Here is a 7,862-nt window from a genome sequence, read left to right as displayed (position 1 = left end):
ATTTTTATTTTTTGAACGATATGTGGTAGACGAAAAATTTCAACGAACAAGTTGTAGAGCGTACTCGAAAACCTTTAATGAAATTGGTTTGGTCAAAGACTGACAATTTTTCATTGAAATAATACGTCATGAAAAAAAACAAGTTGGTACTACCCAAAAAGGTTTACCGTTTACGTCTCATGAAAACGAAAGACACCCATCTCATTTGAAATGACCGTATGTAAAGATAAAAAAGGGACTGTTTTTAAGGCAAATCATTTTAAATAATTTTTTAGAGAAAATACAAATTACATAGTACAATTCCAGAATTCACGCGTCGTATTTGGGGCAAGAAGTCCACGAAACCGTCTAATTTATGTCAACTGAATTTCCCGCGTGTTTTTTAATTTGCACTACTCTGTCGCTTAAAGTATGGCTCCATTTTAGTATTTAAAGAGACACAGCTTCGTTTTAAACTCATTCTCCGAAAGTACTCCAGAAAAATAAAAAGATGCCTCGTCATACCTGTGAACAGCCGTCCAGGATGGTCGAATTATAGTACGGAGATGGTCAACGATAGAGGTCGGCGTTTGGATAAAAATTAACCGTTTATTTGGATAATATCCAGAAACAAAAATCATCCAACAAATAATCAGTTGTTTTTGGCTTTTTCCCATATTAAATCGTTTCTATCCATGGATATTATCCATGGTTAAACGATTATCCGCAATTTTTAGGATTAATTGAAATTTTGCCAGTTAATTTATCTGTTACGCCGATCTCTAGTCAACGATATGCATGTGAAGTGAGTCGATCAAATGTTGTATCCTGACAGCGTGTCAGAATTTAAAGCCCGGTGTACCATATCACCGGAGGTCTATTATCATAGTGCCCTACGCCAGCGTCCCCCTAGCCCGGACACGTGACAATTCCGGCGTGGGTACTAGAACCCTACTACTGATGGTCGCACCTTAGACGCAAGCCACTCAACCCAGCAGAAGGTGTAGCACTGGGTGGACCATTTCCCACTTCGCACACAGCAGTGGGAGTAAGAGTGGATGCTGTAGCAACTCCAGCCGACACCTAACCTACGTAAATAATTAGTCAAACCCTTTGGAGAGAGCTCCTAAGGGGAAACAACCGGCACACAGCAGTCCAAGTAACCAGGCACAGCCGGCCCCGGAGATCCGGGTGTTACTCCAAAAGGCCAGGAAACAGGACCGCCATGCCTTTATACGGAGGCCCGCCGCCCCACAGCAGGCTACCCAATCCGCCGAGTTGGCCAGTTTGCATGGACCCTCTCCGTTAGCCTGAGCCGAAGCTCAGTATCCAGCCCAAACCTGACCGAAGTCCGAGGTGGAGATAGGACCATTTGATCGACATAAGTCTATGTATTTGTACCCCGCTGCTCCACCTTAAGCACTACATCGGCCCACAACACAACAACCAGGCCGGGACAAAAGTGCGCTTGGCGAAACAACGTTCGGCCAGTGAGACAGCCATCATGACTGCCCCACATATAGCAAACAAACGCCCTTATCATGGCCCGACAAAAGGCGACACCATGGGCTGGAAATGTGTCAGATTTATAGCCCGGTGTACCCGGGAAGATTGAAACCACACCACCGGAGGTCTGTCATCATTATGCCCGACGCCAGCGTCCACAGACCCGGACAGGCGGCAAAACCAGCATGGGTAGCAGAACCCCACTACTGATGGTCGCGCCCCTTACCACTCAACCCAGCAGAAGGTGCAGCAATGGTTTGACCAGCTCGCCACTTCGCACACAGCAGTGGGAATGAGAGAGGATGCTTTGGCAACTCCGGCCGACACCCTACCTACGAAGGTAGAGAGCCAAACCCTTTGGAAAGAGCTCCTAAAGGGGAACGACGGCCACACAGCAGCCTAAGTAACCCAGCACAGCTGGCACCGGATATCCCGGTGGAACTCCAAAAGGCCGGGAGATGGGTCCGCCGTGCCCTCATACGGAGGCCCGCAGCCCCACAGCAGGCAACTCAATCCGCCGAGACGGCCAGTTTGCCCGGCCCCTCTATTTTAGCCTAACGGTCAAGGGAGAAGAAACCCAGGGATTTCTTTTTTTTTATTCCCAAAGTCTCCTCGAAGGTATTAATAATTTTTAAAATATGGTTTTTGCGAAACCTTGGCCGATCACATGGGTTTGTTTTCGTTTTACTAGATGTGCGCAGTGGTTAAATAATGCTGGTAGAGAGGAGCTATTGGGAAAAGAAGAATATGTTTCCGAAAAACGTTGGAAAATTTGTAGTGCTCACTTAAGAGCGAGTCAGTTTCTTTCTACCAAAAGGTTAACATAATCGTGCTTTTGTATTTTTTAAAATAAATTTAAATATTTTGTATTGATAGGCTAGTATGGAATGCGGTTCCTGAAATATACAGCAAAGTTACTCAACCAATATCAGTTCCTACTTCTACTGATCTATGGTACCTGAGGCCATTCAAAATTAAAGATAATTATCTTTTAGAACCGGAATGTAGTGTCATGCCCTTGAATGTGAGCAAGGGAAGTCAAGTTTTAAGTGTCCTCCCAAATCAAATCATACTAAAGATGCTTTAGGAAGTTTAGGTAATATAAAAAGTACTGAGCCATGCGTACTAAAACTGGAATAACATTTTTCTGAAATTGTAGGTCCTGTTCATAGTCTAACCCCTATTGTGTGTAGGCCACAAACTCTAAATATTGAGTCTCCATTGATCTCTACACACACTAAAGACTCTTTTGGTAATGTGAAAAATTCGGGGCTTTTCATCAATTGTTAATATAAATGGAAATAATTTCTCGTTATAGGTCCTGTGCGCAGTCTAACCGCTATATATATGACACCAACTATAGAGGGAAACCAAACTAGAAGTTCCTTAAAAAAAAATTTCAAAAGACACTCCACGAAAGAAGAGGCTAAAAGTATTGCTACAAAGGCAGTACCAAAAAAATTATAGGCTTGTTAAAAAAATATCCAAGACCAAAATTTCTAAAACTCAATTGTTATCAGAAATGAGGAAAATTCTTCCAACACCAACAGCCAACTTCTTAGAAATGCAAGTGCGGGCCGCGTAAAGGAACCTAAACGGCGACGATGGTCACCAAAAGAAAAACAATTGTGTCTTACACTACATTATGATTTGGGTACATTTGTTCGAATTTCATTCGTCCGAACGGTGGTACAAATGTCCGAATGATCATTTGTCCGAATGCCGGAAAACAGGATCGTATGTCCGAAAACGTAATTCATTTTTTGGTGATTTAGTACTTCAATTTATGTTAACTTTACTGGCGAATTTTATTTGTTCGAATAATCGTTTGTCCGTTTTTTCGAACATCATAGGAATTGGTGTTTTTTTAAATATTGTTAGTATAAGAAAATAGTAACATTAACGTGAACCTAACCTAACCTAACCTAACCTAACCTAAAATATCCAAAACATTCAACGCAATTCCCACTTACTATAGCAGCAATTAAGAAAAAAAACAACTTGAACAAACAACGATATTTACAATGTAGTTTTTTATTTTTAATTCTGCAAAAAAACAGCAATAAGAAATACTAATTTAGTGACAGAATTCGGTCAAGTGATTCTACCGATTCGGACGAATGAAACAAACAAGCTGTCCAATTCGAACAATTGAAAAATTTGTTATTTCGGCGGTTCGGACGAATGAAATTCGAACATTTGTTCCACCGTTCGGACGATGGAAATTCGAACAAATGTACCTACCCGTACATTATCATGGCCAAAAAGCATACCTTCTGTTAAAGAAAATATTCTTCCTGCCATGTCAGTCATCTTTGAAATCGTGGCTGAAAAATATACCATGCAAACCAGGAATTGTTGAACAATTTTGGATTATTTTAGAGAAAAAATTTAAATGCATGGCAGAGAGTGAAAAACTGGCCATTTTAACGTTTAATGAAATAAGTCCAAAAGAAGGGCTACACTGCAACGAGGGTGGTGACTTTATCGAAGGATTTAGTGATTTAGGAAGGGAAGACCGAACACAGGACCTGGCAAACCACGCAAAAGTTTTTCTGATTTCTGGTATCAACTCTAACTGGAAGCAGCCTGTAGCATACTTTTTAACGAAACGACCTATGAAAAAGATGTCCTGCACGAGAGATTAATTGACATAGTTACCCAACTAATTCCTATAGGGGTTAAAATAAAGGTACTTATCTGTGGCCAAGGTTCTAATAATAGAAGTGTATACCAGAAATTAAATGCCAATGAAAAAACGCCTTATATATTTTTAAACAAACAAAAAGTGTTCTGCATGCACGACCCCTCGCATTTGATCATAGGAAATCGGAACAATTTAAGGCAGCATGATCTTACGATAAATGGTATCAAAGCTTCGTGGCGACACATTCAGAGGTTTTTTACCTTGATTCTTCGGAACCCCTAAGGATCGCACCAAAACTGACACTGAAACACATTAACATTACTCCTTTTTCAAAAATTAAAGTCCGTTTGACATCGCAGCTACTAAGCCATTCTACTGCCATGGGCCTAAATTTTTTTGTCACTAACAACAAACTGCCACTAGAAGCTTTAAATACAGCAAATGTTATTGAAGAATTTGACAAGCTATTTGACTGCCTCAATTCCAGTAGAAAATTTGATGTAAGAGAATATCGTTCAGCCATCACCAAAACCACTAAACACCTGGACTATCTTAAAGAAAAAATGAAATGGTTCGATACACTAAAATTCCATTGTGAAAAACAACCACCTGTGTTTCAAGGTTGGAAATTAACACTAGCATGTGTTACCACTCTAGCAGATCTTTTCAATGAAGGAGTAGATTTTATTTTAACATCAAGATTAAGTCAAGATGTTTTGGAGAATACCTTTGGGGAAATTGGACGACTGGGTGGATGTTGCGAGAACCCAACTCCTAACCATTTTCGTTTGCAGTTACGAAAAGTGATGGCCTCATCTCTATTTCAAGTACCTAATTCTGCTAATTGCAGTGGAAGTGCGGATGTTGGTGATTTTTTGTGCGACTTATTGAATAGAAAATCTGCGCGTTCATTTACAGAAGAGAACATTTCGTCAGTTTTTGGATTTGATGAGTTATCAGTGAGTGCCATGGATATTCCTGAGGATCGGAAACATGCCAATGTTGTGACCTAAATCGCTGGCTATTTGGCCAAAAAAGTTCTCCCATTTCACAAGTGTGACATTTGTAATAAAATCATTCAAGACTCGAAAATTATGACATCGACGAGAGAAACTCTCATGGTATTAAAAGCTCACCGCACAGAAGAGGGTAGCGATGTTGGTAAACAAACATTGGTAACTCAAGAGTTTTACGAGACAGTTGAAAGATGGAATATACATATAAGGAGAATTTTGCAAAAATAAAGTGGGAGCAAGAACTAGCCATAAAACGTCTACCTGGTTTAAGTGAAATTCCTTTCCCTGAAATATGTCCAACAACTAAAGACAACATTTTAAAACTTTACCTTCGAATGAGAATTCATCATGATGTCCGTCTAACCAACAGGTGGATATTTGATGAAAAAGAAAACAAAAGGAAAGAAAAGAGAAAAAAAGAGAGCAAAGCAACTAATTGAAAATAAAATTTCTCTGAAAGCTAAAAGAGATTCTGCAGCACGCAAACTATCAAAGCTTACTCCCAATTAGGCCTAGTTTTCTAGTAATTTTTTAAATAAGAAATTAAAAGTTTATTTTTAAATTTTTTATCTAATTTTTCATCTTTTTATTTGTCAAAATTTAATATATAAATAAATTATTGCATGAAATTCAATATAAAATATTGTTTTAAACTGAATTTAATGCAATATTTTCTTCAAATCAGTCGACTCGAAGCAGACAAATTTTACTTTACGCATTTAACAAGCAGACATATTTTAAGCTGACGAATTTTTTTTCTGTGAAACACTAGTGCCATCTAGGAAATTTTCGAAGCATTTATGTCTCGCAGTGCTACCAGTCACTTGACAAATAATCGGCGGAGTTGACCTTCCATGTCTTTCTTCCATGGTTCCACGCGCAAAATTTCGTTAATGACGTCACAGGTGACGAGTCGACGTGACGGATGACGTTTTTCAAAACCCCACTTTCCAGCCGATTTAAATACTAGTATTTATAAGTGCCAAAATGTCTCGCCTCTATCATCCCTCGTAGTTTATTTGTCACGTACTTAAAGGGCCAGATAATCATTTAGTATATTTGACCGAAGAGTTAAATACCTTCGCCTCGTGGTAAAATTACTGCAAATCAAACAGTACTGTGTCCTTTTTAAGTGAATAGCCTTTGTTTTAAACCAGGTCAAAGTTTTTGTTATCCTTGTTGAGACCACTATTCCTAAAATGCATATTTAAAGAACGTATCTTTGAAAGCGTAGAGCCTTTACTTACTGTCACGCATGGAATCTTAGTGAGATACCGAGAAAAGTACTTTAAACATGCATTAACTATAACTGATAAAATATTTGAAGTTACTTTTTATGTGTACATAAACCATAATAAAGCAGGATTTATGAGGCATTTTCGTAAGTTCTTTTAACTGGTAAGAAAAGAAATGTAAACGGCTATTGGAAACCACTTTTTAAATATTAAAGTCTATATAAAAATAAGAAGTTTGTAGCAGTTATATATCATCCTAAAGTATTAGGAAATCAATTTAAAAAATTTTAAATTTATATATTGGTAATTCTTTTGAAATTAAATGAGTTTAGAAATAACCGACGTGAGCTTCCTAAAAAAATAATAACTTTAGTCTAAAATTTACACCATGCTATTTCGGAAAAATTACAACAACGCTTGATTTTTACATACATACTTATTTCGTCTAAGGGCCTAAATTCTGCATGATTTCATTATACGCACAGTTTTATATGAGGGCAAAAATGCCTCCCAAAAATTGATTTTTACTAATATCTATGTCCGTATTGAATCCTTAATATGTTGGACAAAAAGCACGTCGAAAGAGCTAAGAGCAGCGGATGGGCTTAAATTGTAAGCGTTGATCCACGTTGTTCTTTGTTATCGTGGGAATTTTAGGCAGAATAGACTGGGACAAATGATCTTGTCAAATTTAGTTTACAATGATTTCTACATTAAACAACGAGAAAAACTTTAAAAAAATTGAGGTGGAAATAACTAAACTAAATTAGTTTCCCCCAACAAAGTGGATCTCTTCTCCTTTTTCGCATAGTTTTGTTTTATGTCTTAAAGATAAGTCTACGAAGACGATTGAAATACCAAAAACGCAGGCTTTTACCTACACTTATCGGTGGGCTTTAGAGATTTTAAGCGCTGATTAAAACCTAGCTTTAAGTCCTTTAACTCACTCGTCAGCAACGTCTTTTTTGAATTATCCGCAGATTGACCAATAGCTTAGAATTTATTAAATAATGTAACTTTAAAAAATGAAAACCAACCCGACTGTATTAGCACTTCCGCCAACTCTTTTGGAATAAACTAAAATGATTTTTAACACTCGAAATTGGTCGACTTGATGGCATATCCGTTAAAATATTAATGGAAAATATTATTGTCGCTCTGTTTGACGAAGTTTCATAACTGCTAGAAATATTTCAATGCTAGTTTAATTGTCTAAAACAATCGATACAGAAAACCAACTTTATGAAGTCCCTGGAGGAATTCGAACGAACTCTAATGATATAAAAGATTAAAGTTTATTTAGGCTTAATTACGTTGTTGATATTGCGTAAATGAGATAACAAACGCCCTTTATTCTCATTATTAAATCAATTTTAGAAATTAAACATTCCACGCTATTTCTACCACTAACATTAATAAATTTAACTGGGTTCAAGAGTATTACTTTTCCGTCGGGTTCTTCTTTGGATTTGTAAGACG

At 37.7% G+C, this 7,862-nt stretch overlaps 1 long non-coding RNA gene across 1 annotated transcript; it reads left to right on the top strand.

The window, feature by feature from the left end:
• Positions 1–2,014: 2,014 nt before the first annotated feature.
• On the top strand, positions 2,015–3,157 carry LOC149943805 (uncharacterized). Its single transcript, XR_016481059.1, has 5 exons — positions 2,015–2,103; positions 2,177–2,302; positions 2,362–2,581; positions 2,645–2,737; positions 2,804–3,157. It is a non-coding gene; the product is annotated as an uncharacterized LOC149943805 (long non-coding RNA).
• The last annotated feature ends 4,705 nt before the right edge of the window (positions 3,158–7,862 follow it).

The sequence above is a fragment of the Leiobunum rupestre genome, chromosome 5 (genome assembly GCF_980474605.1).
Source record: "Leiobunum rupestre chromosome 5, qqLeiRupe1.1.hap1, whole genome shotgun sequence".
NCBI lineage: Eukaryota > Metazoa > Arthropoda > Arachnida > Opiliones > Sclerosomatidae > Leiobunum > Leiobunum rupestre.
The sequence above is the reverse complement of the archived record's forward strand: the minus strand, read 5'-3'. Positions and strand labels throughout refer to the sequence as shown.